General features: G+C 54.4%; 1 long non-coding RNA gene across 1 annotated transcript; it reads left to right on the top strand.

The window, feature by feature from the left end:
* The first annotated feature begins 1,832 nt into the window (after window positions 1-1,832).
* On the top strand, window positions 1,833-6,636 carry LOC114095518 (uncharacterized). The gene is made up of 3 exons (XR_003583269.2): window positions 1,833-2,091; window positions 4,472-4,639; window positions 6,234-6,636. It is a non-coding gene; the product is annotated as an uncharacterized lncRNA (long non-coding RNA).
* The last annotated feature ends 18,325 nt before the right edge of the window (window positions 6,637-24,961 follow it).

Below are 24,961 nucleotides of genomic sequence, written 5' to 3'. Positions count from 1 at the left end.
CGGGTCCCTACCGTCTTCCTCAAGGTGCTGCTGCTCACATCTGCAAACACCAGAGATGTACCCAGCCGGGTCCTGAGCAGTTACACACAGTTCTCGCTGCTGTAGGCAGCGGCACGCCTGTGTCCACCCTGGCAGGACAGTGGCAGCTCTGGGATCCTGGGCTGGGACCTCAAGGAGGATGGTGCACTTGGGGATGGAGGCCCTTGTCATCCACAGCCCCGAGCCATTGCCCTTTGGCCTCCTGGCGCCCCACCTGGCAAGCTGGGGCCATGATGGTGCTCAGGAAACTGGCAGGACCGTGGTCCCCCTTACTTGGGCCGGTGCTGTGCCACCCAGGGCTGTGTGCGGCTTGCATCGGGGTGTGTGGAACTGGACAGCTACCTGCGAGGTGTAGACAGGGTTGCTGTTGGCAAAGCCAGGAGACTGCAGATCCAGGCTGCTCGGTGTGCATGCCCTGCCACACGTGAGCTGTGTGACCTCAGGTGGCCCCAGATGCCTCTGGCTCCCAGCATTGTCATCTGTAACTGCACACTGGGCGGCTGTTGTGGTGCTGGCTGTGTGGGAGCAGAGTCTTGCTCTTTCACTGTGCAGAGAAGACAAGATCTGCCTGTGCGGTGCTCGCTCACCCACAGCCAGAGAGGCAGAGCAGAGCCGCTCCCTGAGCTCCTCTGCCTACCCCGGGGGGAGCTGTGGTGGTGCAGGCTGGCTCTGTCCCCCTGAGACAGCCCATCCTCCTGACCGGACAGGGAAGCCACCTTGGCTGGGGCTTCTGCTCAGGCGGCTGGAAGCATGTGACAGGGAGCTGGTTTCCTCTGCCTCATCAAGATCTTAAAGCATAAAGGGAAACCCAGTTCTCCTGATTCTGCACTGCAACTTGGCTCCTTTGCATACATAACTGAGAACCACTGAGCACCACTTGACAGAAATGACTGGCCAAGGGCTGCAGGAGGAACAGAGCCCTGGTGGGTGAAGAGGAAACCGTCGATAGGGAGGACGGCCACTAAAGGCTGAATCGGGGAGATAAGCCCAAGCTGCAGGGGTGCTGGCCTTTCCCACTGGAGAAGCACAGCTGCAGACTGCCTTGGAATCCACCGAGGGAACTGTCAGCGGCGCCCAGCGGGCTCTCCTCTGAGGGTGCTATTTCCTGAAAGTTCTTGCCTTTAGAGTCACCTGTGCTCTGTTAAGGACACCATGCTTCCAGGCTTTCTGTTTTCCTGTGCAGATCCCCAAATCTGGGATAGCTGGGTTGAGCCTGGGGTTCAGTCCAGCTGAGTTCTTAGATGTCGCTTAAGCACTGGCTTGGACATTTTGTCCAGTGAGACACCCACATTGTGCCTGGTTCTTGCAGAGACACCCAGGAGCTGGTCTGAATCCCAGTCACTCTCAGAGTCGGAGATGGGTGGCTGCAGGTCTCAGAGAAGTCACCACCAGCTCGCAGCAAGGCCCAGGACACCTTAGCTATTGGAAGGACCTTGTTGAGTCCTGCCTCCTCAGAGCCTGGGGTAAGGGACTTGGGGTCCCTGAACCTCAGAGAGAGGTTGTCCAGGCATGAGACCAGCATTGGGACTGCAGCCAGGCTCCTGCGGGTTCTGTGCCGGGAAATGACCTGCAGATCTTCAGGAAAGAGCAAGAGAAGAGATACCAGAGGGTCTCCTCCTCGAGGGTGGGCCAGCCCTCAGCAGGCCACGCCCACCCCATCCAAAGCCTCTGCAGCTTTGACTGCAGCTCTCTGCTCACCAGAACCAGAGCTGCAGAGTCATGGGCATGTTCTCGATGATACTCAAGCAAGCACTTCGTCAATGTCATCAAAGATGGAGAAGAGCTGAAGGCTTAGAGACAAGGAGACTGAAGCAATGTAGGAGCCCAGAATAGGTCCCGTACCAGAGGAAAGACAGCAAAGGACACCGTGGGGTGAATGAGAAAAGTGGGACACGCCCAGCAGATTAGATGGAGACACTGTGTCACGCGACGTCACTGAACCTGACACTGCACTGTGGCTATGTTGGGGAATATCTGTGGTCGTATGAAATGCGTACTGAAATAATCAGAAGGCAAATATTTACAGGTAAATGAGGTATTCAGAGGCCACAGGTAGGTAACTTGCTCTCAGAGAGAGGTCTTGGGGACATAGATGTATTTATATATATGAGGTTCAAGAGAAAGAACCCAGATGCCAAAGCAAACAGGGCACATGTTAACTGTGGGTGAATCTGAGCAGAGGGTGTTTGGACATTCCTCCCACTTTCCCTGCAAACTCTCAGTAAGGCTTCAAGTTTTTCAGATAATAAGCTCCAGACTGAATGTGACCTGCCCATCGAGCACCCTCTTTCCCAGTTGCACCCACAGGTGCACTTTTTTCTCGTGTTTTCGGGTTTCATCTCAAACACGGAGCAAGGCTGGTGCTCTCGTTCCATTGCAAAGCTAGCTTGGGGTAGGATTTGGTGACAGAACAAGAGACACATGTTGGTTGCTGCCCCTGGCTCCTGACAGCATCCGCATGCCCTGGACTCTCCCAGGTGACTGCAGCCCGTGTTGTTTTAATGAGGTGGGTTTCACTGGGCTCCTGGTGGGGGCCGCTCACCAAAAACCAGCTCAGGATCAGCAGCCCAGCTTCTGCGCCACCCCATCCTCTGGGGAGTGGGGGTGAGGAGCTGGAGCCGCAGAGTTTGCAGAGCACCTCCCAGTGCTCCACGGGGACCTCTGTCCTGTGTCCACTGGACCTCAGCCTGTGATTCCCTCATCGGGCCATCCATCCTCACAACAAACCAGCGATCCTAAGAGTTTCCCTGAGTTCCGTGAGCAACACAGAAAAATGCCAGACCCGAGGAGGGGGCCAGGGGTCCCCCATTTGTAGCCGTGTGGGAGTAAGCTGAGGCCTCTATGCGGTGGGCCTTGGAGGCGGGGCCTCTGGTGGGGCTGAGCCCTTGCCCGTGGGGGTCTGCACTAACTCCAGGCAGCTGCTGTCCTGCTCCAGTGGGGCCCTGGGTGCAGGGTCAGTGTGAGGAAACCCACACTTGGTTCCATGGGTTCTGTGAGAGCAGGAGAAGCCAGGAGTGTCCTCAGAGGGCTCAAGGGGGTGAACGGAGGGTCTGGCATAGTTCAGTCTTTTATTTATTTTTTTCATTTCTTTAGTTGTTGATGGGCCTTTATTTTAGTTATATGTGGTGCTGGGAATCGAGTTCAGCGCCTCCCACGTGCTAGGCAAGTGCTCTAGCACTGAGCCCCAGCCCCAGCCTCTAGTTCAGTCCTGTCGAGGGGTCTCTTATAATGAGCAGGTGACCTGGCAAGGGAATCGGGCAAGAGCTCGCGTGTGGTCTTCCAGAGTTGCACTTGGGATAGAGATGGCATAGGTTGTGCTTGCTTTTGAGGTCCATTCTGACAAACTTTGCCTTTTAATTAAATGGATTAGTACGTTAATATTTATAATATTGTTGTGGCTAGAGTTCGGATTCATTATTTGTGTGTTTTGTTGTGTTTGGTACAGGGATGAAACCCAGGGGCACTTAGTCACTGAGCCACATCCCCAGCCCTTTTTATTTTTATTTTGAGACAAGGCCTCACTAACTTACCTAGGACCTTGCTAAATTGCTGAGGCTGAGATCCTCCTGCCTCAGCCTCCTGAGTCTCTGGGATTACAGATGGCTCCTGGCTCATTGTTTGTGTTTTGGTGGTTTTTTTCCTGTTTTTTCCTTTTCTACCTTCTTTTGGATTATTTGAACACATTAAGGAATTTCATTTAAATCACCTAGTAACTCTCTATTCACATCTGAATCTTAATTGTTGTGGTTGCTTTAAGGGTTAAATGATACTCAGCTTCCACGCTCTTTACCTGGGCCTGGGCTGGGCCTCCGGGGCTGTGAGAGGTCGAGCTGTGCCAGAGCCGCTGCTGCTCCAGGTGCCGCGCACCTGCCCGCGCTGCTCCTGCTGGGGCCGCCTCCTCTTTCCTGAGGGTCTAGTTACTTCCTGCCAGTGGGCTGGCCTGGCCACAGCTCAGGCCGGCCCAGGGGGCAGCTCTTCACAGTCATATGGACTGTGGGTATGGACAGTGGTCACCAGCACGTTCTAGCAGGAGACACTTGGATATTCGCGTGCAAAATCAGTTCTCCTGTGAAGGATGATGGTTTTATTTCTTCACTTCCAGTTTTCAATTTATCATTATTGTTATATTTTTGGCCTTCCTGCCAAAAGCCAAGTGGAAATAGTAATCGTAGACATACTCTGGTCTCAGAGAAAAGGCTTTTTAAAAATTTTATTATTAAGTAATAGATTTGTTATGTTTGTTCTTTAAATTATTCTTTCTGATTAAAATGTTCCCTTCTATTTTTAATTGTTGAGAATTTTTTATCACAAGTAGATGTTGAAGATTGTCAGATATTTGCTCCTTTGGAGATGATTGCTAAGTTTGACACCTTTATTCTATTACTGTTGTGAATTATATTATTGATTTACAATGTTGAACCTGCATTCCCAGGATTAATCCAGGAACTTATCATGAGGTTTTATTACCTTACAAGAACCGCTGTGCATGGTTTACTGTTCTCAGAAGGCTTTGGATCTAAGAGTGTCAGGGAGATCTGCCCGGGTGCCTGTCCTTGGCAACGTCCTTCAGAGGCTCGGTGCAGAGGACACGGGTTCCCAGGTGAGTGAGTGCCAGTTCCCTCCTCTCCTCTCTCAATGGGCACATGAACAATTGTTTTGAGTCCTTAAATTTGTGGAAGAATCCATGGAGAAATCATAATGTTTGGACTTGGTTTTGGGAGCAGTTTTTTAGATCATGGATGCCAATTTTTAATAGAAAAAGGCTGCTGGGTTTTTCTCTGTCCTCTGTCTGTTTTGGTAAACTGCTCTGGGTCAGGTTGTGAGTTGGTGAAGTCGTCGGGTGTGCTGTAGGCAGTGGTCGAAAGCCCCTTCTGCTCCTGCTTCTGCATTCTGGGAGCTGTGGCCGGGTTCTGTTGTTCAGTTCTGACGTTGGTGATTTCTGTTTTATTTAAACTATTTATTTTCATCCATCTTGCCAATTTCTTATGTTTGCTTTTTAAAATCACGTCAAAGAAACAGTCTTCTCTTGCTGATTCTCTTTATTTTGCTCACAACATTAATTTGTGCTCTGGTTTCACGTTTTCTTTTCTTTTTTGTGGGGGTTGGGGTGCAGGGGTTGGGTACTAGGGATTGAACCTAGGGACTCAACCACTGAGCTCCATCCCAGCCCTATGTTGTATTTTATTTAGAGACAGGGTCTCTCTGAGTTGCTTAGCGCCACGCTGCTGCTGAGGCTGGCTCCCGAGTCACTGGGATCCCAGGCTTGTGCCACTGCGCCCAGCAGGAGCTGGTGTTTATTATTATTTTTAGGGGCGATTGAACCCAAGGGGTGCTCTACCACAAAGCTACACCCACAGGAGTTTTTAAACTGTTTAAATTCTGAGACAGGGTAAGTTACCGAGGTGGGCCTTGAACTTGGGGCTCCCTTCTGCAGCCTCACAGGTGCTGGATGACAGGTGTGGCCTCATGCCCTGCCTGCCCTGAAGTCATCTTGCTGTTGCTTGCTCCTGTGGCTTACAGCATCCATCCTCGACACGTGACCACTAAGGAGAATGAACGAGGCCCTGTCCCAGACAGTGCAAGGGGCTGAGATGCTCCTCCCGGGGACACGCTGCCCACACAGCACGTGGTCTTCCTGCGTCCACCTCACACACCCTGAACGCCATGCTGCAGCTGTCCCTGTGGTCCCCCGTCCAGGCTCCACACAGGGACAGGCTCTCCCTGCGTCCACCTCACACACCCTGAACGCCATGCTGCTGCTTGTCCATTCCCAGAGGCCGGGGTCCTCATGCCACCCTGTGCGAGTGGGCTGACTTTGGGTTCCTCCTCTGTGGTGGACACTCTGGAGTGTGTTGAGCTGTGGCACAGGCTTGGGGCCCATGCCCACTCCCACAGGGTGGTGTCTGTCTCTAGCAGGGTAGGGAGCTGCTGCCCAGTCTGGGATGCAGGGGCATCTGGCCCTCGTGGTACTCGGGCTCCTTTGCCGTGTCTCAGGCTGGTGCCCTCGCAGGAGACCCAAGGCTGAAATCCAGTTTTCCTTCTCGCTTTGCTCTCTGCCGCTGACCCTGGGCCTGATGTTCTGCATAGTCTGTCCTTGGGAGGTGAAGCCCTCCAAACCCTGTCTTGGGAGCCTCCTGACTTTCCGGTGGCCTTGAGCGGAGGCTGGCTGACTTGAGCCCCTTGTTTCCTTTCAGGGCTTGTAAAACCAGCCGGCAGCACGCCCTCCACAAGTGCTATTTCCGCCATTCCATTCAAAACCACAGTGACCGCGGAAGCTAGCGCCTGCTCCTCGCCCCACACAGCCCTGGGAGAACCATAGTGCATCCTGCCAGAGAACACAGCCACCTGCCGTGGGCTGAAGGTCCCCACATCCACACTCCTTTGGGAAGTAATTAGGGATAGAGGGGTCGTGACAGTGGGATCAGTGTCCCTGTAAGCAGAGGAAGGGAACCCAGAGTGTGTTCTCTCTTGCTATATGAGGACAGAGAGAGATGCCACTGCCATTGAGCCAGGAAGGGGCCTCTCCATGAAGACTGCTACCTTGGTCTTGGGCTCCCTGAGTCCAGGACAGTGAGAAATAAATTGAGCTGTGGTGTCTGTTGTGCCAGCCTGAGCTAAGACACCACTGCGCCTGGGCACTAGCCTGGGACCCACAGGTGCAGGCTGAGCTAAGGGTGGCAGCAAGATTCCTGGGGGTGCAGACAGGGAACAGGGAAAGGGGACCCGCCCCGGAGAACAGGAGAAGGGCCTGGGGAGAAGAGGGGAGGGGCCTGGGGAGAACAGGGGAGGGGCCTGGAGGGAACAGGGGAGGGGCCTGGGGAGAACAGGGGAGGGGCCTGGGAGAAGGGGGAGGGGCCTGGGGAGAATAGGGGAGGGGACTGTGGAGAACAGGGGAGGGGCCTGGAGGGAACAGGGGAGGGGCCTGGGGAGAACAGGGGAGGGGCCTGGGAGAAGGGGGGAGGGGCCTGGGGAGAACAGGGGAGGGGCCTGGAGGGAACAGGGGAGGGGCCTGGAGGGAACAGGGGAGGGGCCTGGGGAGAAGAGAGGAGGGTCCTGGGGAGAACAGGGGAGGGGCCTGGAGGGAACAGGGGAGTGGTCTGGGGAGAACAGGGGAGAGGCCTGAGGGAACAGGGGAGGGGCCTGGAGGGAACAGGGGAGGGGCCTGGAGGGAACAGGGGAGGGGCCTGGGGGAACAGGGGAGGGGCCTGGGGAGAAGGAAGCAGCAGGTCAGCCGCCAGCCCTACAGAACGTGGAGGGCTCCTGAGATCAGCCTCCATCCCGTGGTGGCAGTGGTGATGTGGGGAGTGCTGGCCCTCAGGGATCCAGGTCCGTACTCCATGGCTCTGCGTCAGGAGGGCCTGGAGGAAAGAGGGAGAGTGCAGGGTGTCTGGGGTGGTGTAGGGGACTCATGACAATGACGTCAGAGCCAGGATGAGAACCCAGAGAGAGTGGAGGGGGAGGCAGGGGCAGCACAGGTGACCTGCCAAGGCCTTTAAGATGTGGCCCTTGCCTGGTTCCTGTCCCCTCGGGTCTCAGAGTTTACCACCCAGCTCTGCTGGGGCCCAGCATTCTCAGGAGAACTTTCTTTGTAGCATTCTTCATGACTGGTGGCCTGTTCACTGTCAGCTGCTTCCTTAACTCGAGTTCAGGGAGCCAGAGACGGGCTGGTACTGTCCACCAGGCACAGGCGGGCGCTCGTGTGCTGCATGGCCAGGTTCCAGCTCCTGACCCCTGGCCCCCTGCCCCGGCCCACCTACAGCCTGTGGGTGGCTCGACCCCCTCTTCTGTGTGCTCCCCACCTGGTGCTCATGTTTTCCTGCCCCACATGGGAATGGGCCGCTTCCTCCAGCAGACCAGGTGTGAGGACCAGACCTGCCCGGGTGTGCGCATGCTCCTGGGCGTCCCTGCCTGGGCGTCCCTGCCTGGGCTCTGATGTGCACCTGCTTCCTGACCCGTGCACACATGTTGACACCGTGTGCCTGTCAGGAGCTCAGCATGAGCACATGTTGATGCCTGGGGCTAGTCAGCACCTCCGATCCTTCCGGTGTGTTCTCCCTGGTTACTGCAGCCCCACTCTCCATCTGTGAGAACCGGCTCCACGGTCCCCAGGCATGGTGACTTAAACCCCAGTGCAGGTGCCGAGCCATCTCAGAACTGTTCACACACACCGTGAGGAGCAAGGGACCAACCCCCTGGAGCTGTGCTCCCTTCCTTGACTCTGCACTTGGGACTTTGTCAGACCCTCTCCCCAGGTCCCGCCCGCGATGTCACCTCAGTGCAGCCAGGCTCCCGGTGACCCATGCCATCCTCTCCCGCATCCTGGCTGCATTTCCCCTTACTCTTTGCTGACCTTAACTCATTCCACCAGGGCTCAGTGCGTGAGTCGGCCATGCCTTAGGGTGTGTTGGGTGTGGAGAGCTCACACCCAGGGCTCATCTGACCTCAGCACCACTCCCAGATGGTGGGAGGAGTGTGGCTTCACGTCCCACTCGGTGTTTGGAAATATAAACAGTGTGCTTGTCACAGCACAGGAAGGAGCAGCCGTAACGAGGGACAGAGCCCAGTTCCTTTGTGCTTCCTGGATGTGTCCTGCTGTTCAGAGTGGACCACAGCAAAGTGAGGGAAAGGGTGCATTGCAGATCTCCTGACCGTGCTCAGGAGAGGTGCCAGCCATGCTTCCTGAAGGCCGTCCTTTCCCAGCACCTCCAATGCTCGGAATTGAAAATGACCTTTCGATGAGACAGTGATGGCAAAAGCATCACATCACATTACAGTGCTTCTGAATGCTAGCATTGGGGGTTTTTTGCGGACTAGATGTTCGACAGGTATTTGGCTGGCAGAGGTGGGCAGTGCAGGGCCAGGGCTAACTCCAGGCCCAGAGGAGGCCTGAGGCCAAAAGGGATGGAGGCCCTGAGACACGGCCACCTCGCTGCCCTGCAGCCAGGGGCCAGGGCCATCTTCCTTGTGCACCCATGAGCACCTCCTCCTTCCACCTCTAGGGTGCAGCCACGTGAAGAAGTCCCAAGGCAACTGGGAGCCCAGCCTTCTCCTGCTGCCCTCCCACACCTGGTCAGAGGTCACCTCCAGAGTCTGGTCTCTAAACTGCTCGGTCATGTGGCTGAGCAGTGACACCAGAGGTGTGTGGCAGATGCTGGCAGAGCTCGCTCACCCCTGGCAGGACATGCACAAAGCTGCACTCTGGCAGCCGAGCCCTGAGAGGCCATGCAGAGCCTGCGGACACTTGGTGCGACCCATTCTCTTCCCAAACCAGCAAAGTGCAGGTTGGCTTCTGCCCAGAGGGTGTGTGCCGAGGCCAGGCTTATCTGATCCATCAGGAATGACAGCTGGTCCCCGAGCAGGGCACCAGCAGTCGCGAGCCGGGCACAAGCACCTTTTCTTCCCCACCTATTGTTTGGCGGCCTGTTTGGTCTCGGGCTCCATTTTCCCCACAGCAGTTGGGCATCCACTGAGTAGGCTGCTTCCTAGGGCAGGCAAGTCCCTGGAACTCGCCACTTCCCGTCCCAAGGCGCCTCGGCACTCTACAGTTGTCCAAGCAGCTCTGCTCCCGGCACAAGGAAGATGGCCCTGGCCACGTGCCCTCCTACTGTCCCTTGGTGATCACCCGCAGTTCTGCTGTCTCCCAGTGGCATTGTTTGGTGAAAACACTCCTAGAGTCCTCTCTCAGCTCTGGGAAGTGGGACAAGAGCTCCACTTGAATTCCTCGTGATAAACGCTCCGTTGGATATTAGCAAACGTCTCCTCCAACGAAGGCTGGTGGTAACAGTTCTTCAAACACAAGTGTTTACAGTAACACCCAGAAATCCATAAGATGGAAGCAGTTGTCTCATTAATAGCCGGTTTTCGAGAATCATTTCAAGATGTAATCTAATATAAAATCTATCTTCTTTAGAGCCAGGGTGACCCCTTGCTGGAATATCTTTTCTTCACAAAGTGATCTTGATCTCACAGATCAACAGCAGTAGCTCAGCTTTGAAGCTCAGCTCCCCTCAGGACAGGTCTCAAAGCCAGAGGCACCGGCTTCCTTCCCACGGGGGCTAACAGCATTCCTGGAGCAGGGGCTTCATGCCGAGACCACCCCGCCCCCCGTGATACCATGGGCAGGACTGATGGCTGGTGTGGCCAGTGTGGCTGTGAACAGGTTCCTGTTTTCAGTCTGCTCCGGTGCGTTCTGCATGGGGGCAGTTTGCCTGGGAAGTCCCGGCTGCTGCTGGGGGTCTGGGTGCCCGCGAGTGCTCTTACCTGCAGAGGGCTTGCGTCTTGTTCTGTGTTGTCTGAGTGAGCTGCAGTCCTGTCACTCCCTGGTCACTGCCCTGACACCACCACTAGATTTGTTAATGTGGCATGGACCATGGCAGGAAGGACCCATGGTGCCATCCACCCAAGCTCTTCTGGTAGCAGCAGGAAGATGGAGAGTGACTTCCAGGCCATGTTCTCGCTGTGCTGATGGAGCAGCCTGAGATCTCTGCCAGGCGGGCCTGGGTTCCGATCTCAAGCCAGCCACGCACAGGGGTCGCCGGCTTGTCAGACTCCTTGTCAAGTCCGACCTCTTCATCCACAAATGGGAAATATCGTGTGCACTCGCAGGTGACGTGAAGGACAGAAGGGTGCATGTGAAGTCTGCAGGCAGAATCTGCAGGACCCAGCAGGCACTCGCACGGCCAAGGTGACCAGGCGGCTCAGTGCCGTGGACAGGCGGGGGAATGGACAGGCGGGGGAAAGGACAGGCAGGGGAGGCGTGCAGGGAGTAGCTTCGGCCATGTGCCCTCATCATTTCCTTTGCCAGGGGAATATCAAAGGCTCCTTAGGTATTCTGTGTCCCTGTGAAACTCTGCATGTTCTTGGTCTTATGTCCCCAGTAAGAGAGTGCACCCCCAGACGACAGCAGTGGCTAGGGGTATGGGGTGCCCTCTTAGGTCCGGATTGAGACACTGACACATGCTCTTCCATTAGACTCGCTCCAGAGGCACCAGGTGAGAGCCATTATTGTCTGGGTTTGCAGGTGAGGTAAGTGTGCAGGGGTTTCTGACTCTGTATCTCAGCTCTTCACCTTCTCTCCCCTGAAGGTCCCTGATACTGGTCAGTTAAAACCCCAAATAAGCATCAACTGTTCTGGGAAGGATACTTTGAACAGGCCAAATGAGGGACCTTCTTAGCAAGGTGGGGCAGCCAGGGCACTCAAGGTAGACCACATCCAGTACTCAGGAGCTGTTGCTGCTGGGCTTAGCTTGTGGGTGACTGGAAGACAGGACCAAGCCTGGGTTCTCTTTGGAGTCCTAGCTCCGGCACCGGGTCTGGTGTATTGTAGGAGTCAATAGACAGACCAGTACAGGAAAGGGCGGTTTGGAGGGAACTCGGAGGAAGGATGGGTAACCTGGCCAACAGCAATCAGGGGAGGAGTCGTCAAAGTGAACCCCAGGATTTCTAGAATGATGAGGGAAGGATGCAGGCACAGGAGGCAGGCAGAGGAGCCGTGGGGCTGGTGCAGAGAGGTTGAGCTTGAGGTTGAGAGCAGCCTCGGAGAGAAGCGTTCCAACTCAGGAAGGTGGAATTGGAACCCAGTGTCCTGCTGCGGTCAACAGAACGCAGAGGATATTGCTGAGCTTCAGCAGGAAGGACGACGCGAACAGCAGAAAACATCATCAGACCAATTTCTGCACCCGGAAATCTATATATTCCTTTGATTGCCAAGCTTGAGAGATAGATAAAAAGCCAGGAAACGTCTAGAAGGCAATTAACTCTCAGGCACAGAGAGGTCCTTCACAAAAAGATTAATAGAGGAAAAATTTGACTTTTCAGCCTGAAAATAGAATAAAAAAGTGTTTTAGGGAAACGTGGAGGCTGGTAGATCAGACACTGCTGTTGCTTACTCCTGAGCAGGCGGGGGCTCCCCTGAGGTCTGCAGTTAGGCTCCCAGGAGAGGGCGCCACCTGCCTTTCCCTGCTGACGCAGGTCCCAGGAGACCCCACAGGCGCCCCCCCCCCACCACGCCAGGCGCTTGCGGCCTCCATAGTGTGCCCTTGCTGTCTGCACGTTGCCCTCGAGCAGACCTGGAGGGACCGCTCCATCTGTCACTCATCAGTGGCAGGCACATTCTGAAATAAAAGGTGTATCACGTGATGCACTCATCAATCAAAATGTGAAGTGTGTCACCCCAAAGACAGAGTGGAACCCACATCTCAAACATTTACCTGTAGGCACATGTTAAGACACTGTTGACCAAACAAGAACATGGATCCCTCTTAAAGGACCAGTAACGCGACTATCAGTAAAGCGCATTCAGACTGCCGTTACCCTAATGCGCATAAGTGGAAAATAAAGTGTGAACAGCCTGTGTTTACAACAGGTCAAGAGAGACAACTATAGACTAGGTAAAATCCAGATCAGCGTCCTTCTTCAGATAGCAGGTGGTTCTGGCTTCTCTGAAGTGCTGATGGCCTGCGTTTTGAGCTTCGCTGGTCCCAATACTTGTTGTGACACACGGTGCACTGTCTCTTCATCATCACGAGGGTGTTTCTTTTATTTTCAACAAACTCATTTTAACTATGGATTTGTTATTTAGATGAGCTAATCAACTTGATGATGTATCATCAAAACACAGTGTTGAAGAATGAAAAGAGAAACAAAAAGAATGGCCGCCTTGGATCTCAGTACACACAAGGCACCTGATTGAAAAACCAAGGGGCAGCTTTCCACAATGTTACTGGGCCTGTCTGTCAGCAACAGAGCGATCTAACTCCCTCCTGGAATTCCGGAAGCTCTTTCCGACAGTGCTCCTCCAGCCTGGCTGCAGGCTCCCATTTGCCGGTGGCTCCCTTTCGTTGTCCCTCAGCATTTAGAGGGATCCTACTCCTTCGTACGACATGGGCTCCGTGGCGCCAGTCAGAGTTGGTAGCTCAATGGAGACAGTCTGGTCTTTCCAGGAAAATGTCTTTCAGCCGCAAAAACGAGCTTTGAGCCCATGACTAGCCAGGGACACTCCCTCCTAGGACAGCCCCGTCTGGGATCAGGAGGCACCACCTGGAGGAGGAGCAAACCCACTTGCTCCACGGAGGCCGGGCTGACTCTGTCCCGGGCAAGGTGGACAAGAAGCACACGCAGAACTCTTGGGCCCTGGAGGATACAGTACTCCTCCTCTCTCTGCCTCTTCCATCGCCCGTACCGAAGCTAAGAATTTGGAGAACTTTATTAGGAATGGGCCTCGCTCCATGAAGGACCCACAACATCTAGTCCTAATCACCAGGGACTAGGCCAGCTGCCCAGCATTGGCTCTTCTGGCCATCTGAACCTGGGCATGCGTTTAACCTTTTTGGGCCAGAGGCCCGCATCTTTACAGTGGGGACAAAAACAGTATTCACCTCACGGGATTTCGGTGAGGTGAAATAGAGAAGACAGGCAAAGCAATCAGAGCGCAGCGGGTGAGACGCCCAGTTAGGACTGTACGTGTATTCTCCCAAGTAAGAACCGTGATTCTTGACTTTTTAGCAATAAAGAATACAGCATCACTTACGCAAATAGAGTTCTTAAAACGACTTTTAGAAAAATATGGACATGGCAGATGTTATATTTATCATTTTTATAAAATTCAATGAATCTAAGTTATTTTATGAGGCAGCTCAATAGCCACCAGCCCTGAAGATTTAGAAAAATCAGGCTGACACTGCAGGTGCATCAGAAAGACGATCCCAGTGCTCAGCCCAACTGACCAAGACCATGGTGCCAAACAGCATTGAAAGGGACCTTTGAATGATGGCAACAGAGACCGCAGTCATGGCCCTGTGACATCGAGCTTTTTGGTTGATGGCGTGCAAGTTCAGGACGATAGAGTAACTCAGGCAGTGGGTGTGGAAATCACACCACCAAGTGTCTGAAGGCAGGAGCTTGCTCTTTCATTCCATGCCCTCCGAGGACCAAAGGTGGAGAGAGGTGATCACGGGCTCCGTCCTGGGATTCCAGTCTCCAGAGCGGCAGGGTGAGGGTGGGGGCTGGAGGACTTGCCTGTTTTGCACATAGGAGTGTCCTCAGGGCAAGCCCCAAGATAAGAGGAATCTTCCCAGGGCTTTAACCAAACCAAGCTCCTCACAATGAGGACCTGGGGCAGGAGCTCTGGCTGGTGCATATCTCAGCAGGTGACCCTGCTCTTTCTCATCCTGCCATAGAGGTCATGCAGCAAGGTCACAGTGCTCCAGGACTCTCTCTTCCACTTTCGCCCGCAGCAGGGCTGTGTTCACACAGCCGGCCCTGTCTGCAGTGGGCATGACTTCCAGCAAGACAGACAGTGGGATCCCGCCAACAGGAGTGGACTCAGCCTCTGGACTGGATAAAGCCACCTCCCAGAGATGGCAGGAGAGTGTGGCTCCCTACTCAGCTTAGCAAAGAGTAAAGGAATGAGCAGGCGGGGTTGGACCATAGCTGGGGAGACATTCCTGGCAGAAGTGATTCTTCAGGAAGTTGAGGTACTCAGGTCACTCAGAGGAGAAGGTCCAGTGGACGTGACTGCTGGGGAAGGATGTGGAATCACCCTCCCTGAGGGACTCTGAAGGTGGACTTGATTCCTGCCTGTGAGTTCAATAAGTCCTGCCTGAAGTGATGGGAGAGCATGAACGTCAGGCTCCCTCCTCATCCTGGACTGCGGTTTCTCTACCCTAGAGTAGGAAGGTCCACTCTGAAGGCATCTTGGAAAACTTTGGCAAGGTAGCTGGGCTTTGCCAAGACTCCTATGTAGTCTGTTTGCACGAGTCGAGGAGGCAACTCAGATGACAAAGTGCTCAGCATTCAGTCTCTTACAGACTGCAATTTATGAGTAAAGCAAGATGCTTTAGGTCATTCAGAGGGACATTAAAGGTAAAATGTCACACTTCAGCACACTCCAGCAGAAACCATGGTTGGTTGCTTCTGGCATGTCAGGGTCCACTCCAGACAGCAGCCCTATAGCCCCAGAGGAAATGGTGAGAAGACCCTAGAAGTAGTCTCTGCTGAAAAAAAAGGAGACCAGAAAGACAGAGCTATTGGTCTGCGAATGGCAAGTCCGAGGGCAGGACTGCGGCCTGTGGAGTCATAAGACGGGGCAGAGTGGCTGGTGGTGGGATCCCAGATTCCAGGACCTTCACTCGGGTCCGAGGAGGTGATTTATGACTTTTCAAAGAAAGAAAGCATGCACTGTCCACAGTAAGTAGATCCACCCAACTCCTTGCCCTGCAATTAGTAACAGGAAGTGGTAAAAGGATTAAGTAAATCAATTGGTGATTGACAGACAGAATACCATCAAGGAGAGCTGGGATTTTGACCCTCCGAGATCAGCAGAGAGAGCAGCTGAGCCCCATGGTGTACTTACTGCTCATGACCTCATCCAAAGAACAGACCCGAGCTGGCTGGACCCTGGGTGCTGCAGAGATGACCTGGGGACCTTGCAGGAGAGGCCACCTCCATCCCCATGGAAACGGTGTGCCTCTAGACAGCTGATGTCCTTTTCAATGTGAAGAAATAGCCATTTGCAAGCTTTTGGTTTCATGCCAAGCAGATATCCCACATCACTTATGTTTCTTTACAAGGCCAAAATCTGGGGTAAAAGTACCCCTTCTTAGCCTTGCAAAGTGCTTAAGAATGCTTCTATTAGGCCTTTTAGACAACTGTATTTCTAATTTCCCCCAAGTGCATTTTGAATTACATTTGATAAGACTTCGCTAATTTATTCACAGCAAACCCTTATTGAACAGCAGTATATCAATACTGAGATGTTGGTATTAATAAAACATGGCCTCTGCCCTCGGGGAGCTCACAGTCGAATGGGTAAATTGCACCAAGAGAGACGAGGCTTGCAGGGAGGGCACACCCAGCCTGCCTCAGAGGAGGAGCCTGGGCAGCCTGAGCTACTGCAGACCCCAAGGCTTCCTCCAGAGGGCCCCCAGCCCTGGAGGCTGCCCACCGACAGCGGATGACCGCCCCAGGGTCCTCATAACGCCATGGGTTGGGGGAATACAGGAACACAAAAAGTTAAGTGATAACCTGGGGTGAAAATCTGAGAAACCCTAATACTTGGGGAATGGTCAGCAGAAGAAGGAACCATTGGTCACTGGGTCCACAGAACCAGGACGCGTGGATCCCCACACCAAGAGATATCAAGTGGCTGCACACAGTCCAGGGCTGGGGTGCTCGAGGTGGAGGCAGGCTTTCCACCCGGGGCACTAGGCACTCCTGGTGAGCTCGGGAAGGCCAGCAGGGCAGCTGCTTGAGAGCAGGAGAGGAGAAGGGGCCGGGACAGGGTCCCCATGGCACCGTGGGCAGCGAGTCTGTCCATCCGCCTGGCGGAGACTTGACCCCTCAGCATCTCTGCCCTTGCAGAAGTGGCACTCACTCACCCTGCCCCCTGGAGTGGACAGGACGCTGCTCTGGGTGGGGGTCACAGAAAAGAGCCAGCATCTGGTTTATAAAAAGTCTCTAGCTATTGATTTTCAAATCTTTGATCTGCTGGCATATTTAGGGGTGAGACCCTTGAGATTTGCTTCTGAGTCACTGTGGGGAGGTGGTGGGCCTCAGGTGGAGGAAGGGCTGGGGACGAGGGTCAGTGTTAAGACCCAGGGCTGACCTCTGGGGACAATGCGCAGCAGGTGCATGCTGAGAAGCATCAGGTACCTCTTCAATGAAACACAAGTCAGGACAGAGACAGGAAACACAGGCTGTGGAGAGCAAGCCAGCAAAGAAGGGGGCAGGAATGGGATGCTTGGTCCCCTGTAGGGGACAAGGTGGAGAGAGGGTAGACTGTATGCCATCCCAAGAGGCAAAATGGGTGCACACTGAGACCCCTTGAGGAGTTTTCCAGAATGATTCTCCTGAGCCCAGCTCCCAGGGATCCAGAGGGTGAGGGCCTGGCCACCTCCAAGTGGCTCTGCAGCTGGTCAGTGTGGCCAGCTCTTCCCCCTAGGAGTGCTCGGAAGGGGGTGCCTGTGAAGTGCTGGTGCTTAGTAGGCACACAGGGATTCCTCTCCATCTCTTCTCCTCCTTCCACATTGTTTAAATATCTTTTCTTTTCAGCTGCCTCCCCCAAATTCTACAAGCCTTGCAATAAATTTGTCCTTGTTTTTCAATGTTGTGTCCTATGAGATCATTGAAAAAGAAAATCATTTTTTAACCATCATTTTATTTATTTTGCCAAAATTGCACTTTTGAGTCTATTGTTGGCAGGGCGGCAGCCTCGTTTTTGAGCATCACCGCACACTTGACGTTCGCGTTGAGGAAACCTGATATGAACCTCGTTCCACCCTGCTCGGATATTGATTTCATATCAGAGGACCATTTTCTCTTCATCTCAACCAGATGCTAAAAGGAACTTGAGGTGGATAGCAAGGACATGTCCTGAGCAAGCTGCCGCTCCCTAACTTAAAAAAAAAAGACAACTTTTCCTTCCTTTGAAATATCTTGTTGCCAAATATATGTGCATGTAACTGCTAAGGGACAGCAGGATGCTGAATGACAAGAGTGGGTCAAAGGGCACCTTTCAGCTATTCATTGCACGTGTATCCTCCAGGGATGGGTCCTTCAAGCAGGAGCAGAGGACCAAGGTCGCCGTCCATCATAGATGGAGCCATCGGTGCTGGTCCAGGAAGACCCCCGTGAGCACCGACAGCTGGGACACGTGAGCAGCTCTGCTTCTTTCCTTCCGATTCTCCACATCTGACTTGTTTTCTTTTTCTGGCATTGTCGAGGGCCTCCAGGGCCACCCCGTTCAACAGCAGTGACGATGGAGAACATTTTGACTTGATCCCCCTTGAAGAGGGTGTCACGCGAGTGTCGCGGACTCTACATCAGGGCTCCCTTTAGGACTGTGTCTAACACGATGTCAAACAGTGGCTCTGGAGTTGAGGTAAGATTCGTGCCCCGTGCTACGAGCTGGAGAAGCTTCCTCTTCCATCTGTGGACCAAGGTGTGTCCCAGGAAAACAGTTCTGAGTCAGAGGTGGGCCTGGGTCCCCACAAAGCCCCCTGCTTGCTGTCATCAACCCAGCCTCCGTAGACATCCACAGTTCCAATTTCCATTGTCACTGATGAAATCTGTGCCGTGGTCAACTGACCACCCCAGAGTATGTTGACCTGCCGTCCTCTGGGGGGTACTTGAATGGCTTTCCCTGTGAGGAAAGCCACTCCACACGTTGTCAGTCTGTGTTCTCACTTCTCCAGGAGCAAGTAGCAGGGTCATGGGGCAGTGGGGACGGCTGGGTGGGAGGGGGTCCGGTGTTTTGCTTTATGAAAAACCGACCCATTTTTGAGGTTCCTGCACCATTTCACAATCCCAGTAAGACAGGGCTCCAGCTGCTTCGCCTGCTTGGCGGCACCGCGTGCTGTCCATCTCGTGAGCCTGGCCATTCTCCTGGGTGTGGGTCACACCGCATTTCTGTCTTTATCGCCTGGCCTCGAAGATGAGGGATCTCCAGCCAGCTCCATGCAGTTGTGTGCCTGAGTGTGAGTGGCCTGCCCTGGCCTTCACTCTGGCTGCCGGGGTCTGTGTCATGTCTGTGTTTTGTGTGTGATGCCGGTGGCCCTGTCCCTGTCCGGGCCCTGAAAACACACAACAGCTTTCCCGCCCAACGGCTTTCTGTTCTAGGTTAAGCTGCTGTCTGCCCGGGTCTCAGGATTTCCTCTCCCTTTCCGCCTTGGGTCACTGTGGCCTTCTTTTTCCAGCTCCTTCACTGGGAACCAGCGCTGCACCCTTGACTTCTTGAGGGCTGAGAACCCAGGCTGCGAGCCTCTGGTCCTCGCTGCGGAAGCTGCGCCCTGCAGGTTCCTCACTGCACCTTCACTTTAAGGCCGTTTGGGTGTTTCGAATTTCCCTTGGCAATTTCGCCTGCCCTGGGGTTGTTGAGTTTCTACAAGGTGGAGAGTTGTCTTCTGGTTTGATTGGGCGCCACTGAATTCACAAGGGAGGGTTGTGATCCTCCTGCTGGTTCCTGTGGCCTGTGGTCAGACTGGGCTGGGGAAGGACCCACCCTCTGTTGTGAGGCACGGCCACGCGACACCTGTTGGGACCCGTGTCGTTGGTTCCTCGGCACCTGGCTGGTTTCCTGTCCACTAGGTCTGCCCCTGCCAGGGAGCAGTGCCGAGCTCTCCAACTGCCATCCGGATCTGGCTCTCTCCTTTCCAGCTCCGTGGGTTTGGTTCCAAGCGTTCTGACGCAGTTTTCTGCGATGCTTGGGTTCAGGATCACGTCTTCTCATGGACTCAGTATCAGGGACACATCCCTCCTTTCCCTCGTGGTTCCCTTGCTCTCACATGACCAGAGCCTAGACTCTCGCCCTCGGGATGTGTCTGGACATCTCTTTTTCTGTCCTACTCTCTCAATCTCCCCGGCCGTTACGAGTGGAGTGAGTTTCCTACAGACAGCGTGCACTTGGGCTGTGCCTCTCCCTCCTCTGCCAACCTCTGTCTTTTGGCTGCTGTATTTAGGTCACTTACACCTGAGGTGACTGCTGTTCTATCCGGGCCTCCATCCATTTTCCTTATCTCTGTCAGGGTCCTCTCTGTCTTGCCTCGGGCCATCTGATCACTTTTAGAAACCCACCTGATTCATTATAACACCTTTCCAGCACACTGCTGCTGTGGCTTGCTAGTGGCTGCTTGGGTGTTGGGAGTGTGTGTGTCTCTGTGGGCCGCTGAGCGCCCGTCTCACCACTGCAAGGCTGCTGGGACTCTGGCTGTCCCTCATGCCTTTTACCAGTGCACTTTGCATGCTGTCGTCCGAGTGCTCACATGTGTCGCACACCCCATCTGACGGAGTCGCAACTGCTGCTTTCACTACAGAGCGGGAGTGAAGAGACTCTTGCAAAGGGCAGTTTGTCCCCGTCCCCTGGTTTCTGCCACCCTGTTGCCGAGGCCCCCTTCTTCATTCTCCTTCTGTTGGCGTCCGCAAGCCTGGGTGGTGAGACAGCCCTGGGTGCCCTGTGCTGAGTGGCACCTCCTCACCCTCATTCCTGGCCTTGCTTTCCCAGGCTTTGGGCTTGTGCTGACGGTCCTTCTGTCTGGTACGAGTTTCCTCCTGGCCCTGGTCTCTGCTGAGGGCTCCAGTGTCATCCGAGCTGGCATCGCCTCCCCAGCCATCAGCCCATGGCCGTTCCTGAAGTTTTATGATGTGTGGTGCTGTGGGCTTGGTGTTGTGGGCTTGGTGCTGTGGGCTTGGTGCTGTGGGCTTGGTGTTGTGGGCTTGGTGCTGTGGGCTTGGTGCTGTGGGCTTGGTTTTTTGCTTTGTCCTAATGCTGTTCTCTTGGTTTCTTGAGTCTGTGTTCTCATGACCTTTGCCAAACTTGCTGAGTTCCAGCTGCAGTTTGCTTCGCCCTCTCCTTATGGGACTTGAGTGACATGAACTTTAGGTCTTTTGCTCTCCTGCGGCCTGACCCTGAAGCTGTTCGGTTTTGCTTGTTTGTTTTGCAGTCCTGAGGACTGAGCCCGGGGGCACCCACCACTGGGTCATATCCCCACTCATTTTATTTTTGTTTTGTTTTGAGACAGCGTCTTTGTAAAGTCGCTGAGACTGGCCCTGATCTTGTGACCCTCCTGCTCAGCCCTGAGTTGCTGGATGACAGGTGTGGAAAGCTGTGTCCGGCTCTGTTCATTCTCTTCCAGCTGTTTCTCCCTGCTGAGCACCCGAGTAAAGGCTTTTGTCTCCCAGTTTGCTGGTTCTCTTCTCTCCCATCTCCACCATTGAGGGGTCCAGCAAGTTTCCATTCCTGTCATTTTTTCAATGCTATAGTTTGTACTTGGTCTTTTAAAAACAACTTTTTGGCCAAGATGTTCTTTTTTTTTTTTTTTTTTAATTTGTATCAAAGAATTTCTGATTCTCCGTAGAAGCACATTTATAGATGCTTCAAACGCCCTGTGTTTGTCCTGCCCGGGCTCCTTCTGTGGTGTGTTGACTGTCTTCCCTGTTGGAGTTGTGCTTCCTGCTTCTGCTATGACAAGGGATTGTCACTCGGCCCTGTGCACGTCAGATATGGTGCTTAGAGACTCTGTTGTGCTTGGAGACAGGCAGAGCTCTGTCTGGGCTTCTGTGGTTTGCTGGAGGGACTAAACCGGGGCCTCCACATTGGTGCCTGGTAGGCAGGTGCTCCTGAACCCAGGCACCCCTGAAGCCCCTCTGTCTGGGGGTGTGCGAGGCCTGCCTGCCACTGCATGCCTGCTTGGCAGAGCCATGATGGCAACGACAGGTTCATTTCCAGGGCCCTTTGTCAGGACGCGCCACGTCACCAACATGGGTGAAACACGTTTGTGCCCTCACCCAATGTCAGATTCACTGAATAGCAGCAAATTCACAGGTGGCTCTGCTGTCCTCGGGGCAGTGCACTGAACACTAGTGGCTAACCTGCTGTCATAAGCCCACACTCACAAGTTCTTTTACTCCAATCTTAATTTCTAATACCCAAACACTCGGCTCGCAGGTACTTCACACAATGCTACAGAAAGAGGTCACAGGAAGACCAAGAAGGGTTAGAGGAGCTGCAGGAGGCTGGGCCCAGAGCACAGCAGAGACCAGAGTGCAGTCAAGGAGTCACTGTAGGTGGTCACATGAGGATTCCTACGACCAGATCCTCAGAGCTGTCAGAGCCGTCTGTTTCAGAGTGTCCGCTGGAGCGGCTGCGTGGTCACCACAGGAGGAAAACTGCACTCGGCTGAAGAGCAACAGGACAGGAAATCACAGTTTCTTCTCAGTGGCGATTTTCCTGGGCAAGGCCTGTGATGAGAGAGCAGGGGACAAGGTCAAGGGCTCCTCACCTGGTGAGGCTGCTAAGTTCCCAAGTCCGGTTCTGATATGACGTGAGATGTCCACAGGTCCAAGTGCTCCTGATTTAGTTTGATAAGTTGGCAAATGTAAGGTAGTTATGAGTTTGCGCCTCGTGATTCTTATTTACTTGTACAAACAAGGTGTAGACGGATCACACCTTGGCACTTGGACTCAAAATGGATCCGCTCATGGCAAATTACTCTTTTACAAAAGGGAGTACCTTAGGTTGAGGCAGAGCTGAAAACTGCTGTTCCGCACACCATGGAGTCACTAGGACAGGCACAGCCTGAGAGCTGCTGTCCTACACACCATGGAGTCACTCAGGGCAGGCACAGCCTGAGGACTGTTGTTCCACACACCATGGAGTCACTAGGGCAGGCACAGCCTGAGGACTGCTGTTCTACACACCATGGAGTCACCAGGGCAGGTGCAGCCTGAGGACTGCTGTTCTACACACCATGGAGTCACTAGGGCAGGCACAGCCTGAGGACTGCTGTCCTACACACCATGGAGTCACCAGGGCAGGCACAGCCTGAGAACTGCTGTCCTACACACCATGGAGTCACTAGGGCAGGCACAGCCTGAGGACTGCTGTTCTACACACCATGGAGTCACCAGGGCAGGTGCAGCCTGAGGACTGCTGTTCTACACACCATGGAGTCACCAGGGCAGGTACAGCCTGAGGACTGCTGTCCTACACACCATGGAGTCACTAGGGCAGGCACAGCCTGAGGACTGTTGTTCCACACACCATGGAGTCACTAGGGCAGGCACAGCCTGAGGACTGCTGTTCTACACACCATGGAGTCACTCAGGGCAGGCACAGCCTGAGGACTGCTGTTCTACACACCATGGAGTCACTAGGGCAGGCACAGCCTGAGGACTGCTGTCCTACACACCATGGAGTCACCAGGGCAGGCACAGCCTGAGAACTGCTGTCCTACACACCATGGAGTCACTAGGGCAGGCACAGCCTGAGGACTGCTGTCCTACACACCATGGAGTCACTAGGGCAGGCACAGCCTGAGGACTGCTGTTCTACACACCATGGAGTCACCAGGGCAGGCGCAGCCTGAGGACTGCTGTTCTACACACCATGGAGTCACTAGGGCAGGCACAGCCTGAGGACTGCTGTTCTACACACCATGGAGTCACCAGGACAGGTGCAGCCTGAGGACTGCTGTTCTACACACCATGGAGTCACTAGGGCAGGTGCAGCCTGAGGACTGCTGTTCTACACACCATGGAGTCACCAGGACAGGTGCAGCCTGAGGACTGCTGTTCTACACACCATGGAGTCACTAGGGCAGGCACAGCCTGAGGACTGCTGTTCTACACACCATGGAGTCACCAGGGCAGGTGCAGCCTGAGGACTGCTGTCCTACACACCATGGAGTCACTAGGGCAGGCACAGCCTGAGGACTGCTGTTCTACACACCATGGAGTCACTCAGGGCAGGCACAGCCTGAGGACTGCTGTTCCACACACCATGGAGTCACTCAGGGCAGGCACAGCCTGAGGACTGCTGTCCTACACACCATGGAGTCACTAGGGCAGGCACAGCCTGAGGACTGTTGTTCCACACACCATGGAGTCACTAGGGCAGGCACAGCCTGAGGACTGCTGTTCCACACACCATGGAGTCACTAGGGCAGGCACAGCCTGAGGACTGCTGTTCTACACACCATGGAGTCACTAGGGCAGGCGCAGCCTGAGGACTGCTGTCCTACACACCATGGAGTCACCAGGGCAGGCACAGCCTGAGGACTGCTATTCTACACACCATGGAGTCACCAGGGCAGGCGCAGTCTGAGGACTGCTGTCCTACACACCATGGAGTCACTCAGGGCAGGCACAGCCTGAGGACTGCTGTCCTACACACCATGGAGTCACTAGGGCAGGCACAGCCTGAGGACTGCTGTTCTACACACCATGGAGTCACTAGGGCAGGCGCAGCCTGAGGACTGCTGTCCTACACACCATGGAGTCACTCAGGGCAGGTGCAGCCTGAGGACTGCTGTCCTACACACCATGGAGTCACTAGGGCAGGCACAGCCTGAGGACTGCTGTCCTACACACCATGGAGTCACCAGGGCAGGCACAGCCTGAGGACTGCTGTCCTACACACCATGGAGTCACTAGGGCAGGCACAGCCTGAGGACTTCTGTCCTACACACCATGGAGTCACTAGGACAGGCACAGCCTGAGGACTGCTGTCCTACACACCATGGAGTCACCAGGGCAGGCACAGCCTGAGGACTGCTGTTCTACACACCATGGAGTCACTCAGGGCAGGTGCAGCCTGAGGACTGCTGTCCTACACACCATGGAGTCACTAGGACAGGCACAGCCTGAGGACTGCTGTCCTACACACCATGGAGTCACTAGGGCAGGCACAGCCTGAGGACTGCTGTCCTGCACACCATGGAGTCACCAGGACAGGTGCAGCCTGAGGACTGCTGTCCTACACACCATGGAGTCACTAGAGCAGGCACAGCCTGAGGACTGCTGTTCCACACACCATGGAGTCACTAGGGCAGGTACAGCCTGAGGACTGCTGTTCCACACACCATGGAGTCACTAGGGCAGGCACAGCCTGAGGACTGCTGTCCTACACACCATGGAGTCACTAGGACAGGCACAGCCTTAGGACTGCTGTTCTACACACCATGGAGTCACCAGGGCAGGCACAGCCTGAGGACTGCTGTCCTACACACCATGGAGTCACTAGGGCAGGCACAGCCTGAGGACTGCTGTTCTACACACCATGGAGTCACTAGGGCAGGCACAGCCTGAGGACTGCTGTCCTACACACCATGGAGTCACTAGGGCAGGCACAGCCTGAGGACTGCTGTTCCACACACCATGGAGTCACTAGGGCAGGCACAGCCTGAGGACTGCTGTTCCACACACCATGGAGTCACTCAGAGCAGGCACAGCCTGGTCTCTACACCTCCCAGTGCTAATGTGGTCTCTTAAGATTTCACCAAGATTCAGTATTTTCGTGGTTACTTATGTGTTTGTAGGTAGAAGAATGAAAACCCAACCTGGACATGTAGTAGTATATAAATAATGTGTTGGGGGGAGACACCAATTTCTAAGTGAATGCCACACAAGAAGGAGGCCAAGGGTCCATGCC

This window comes from Marmota flaviventris, chromosome 4, assembly GCF_047511675.1.
Source record: "Marmota flaviventris isolate mMarFla1 chromosome 4, mMarFla1.hap1, whole genome shotgun sequence".
Classification (NCBI taxonomy): domain Eukaryota; kingdom Metazoa; phylum Chordata; class Mammalia; order Rodentia; family Sciuridae; genus Marmota; species Marmota flaviventris.
This window is presented reverse-complemented; position numbering and strand designations above follow the sequence as displayed.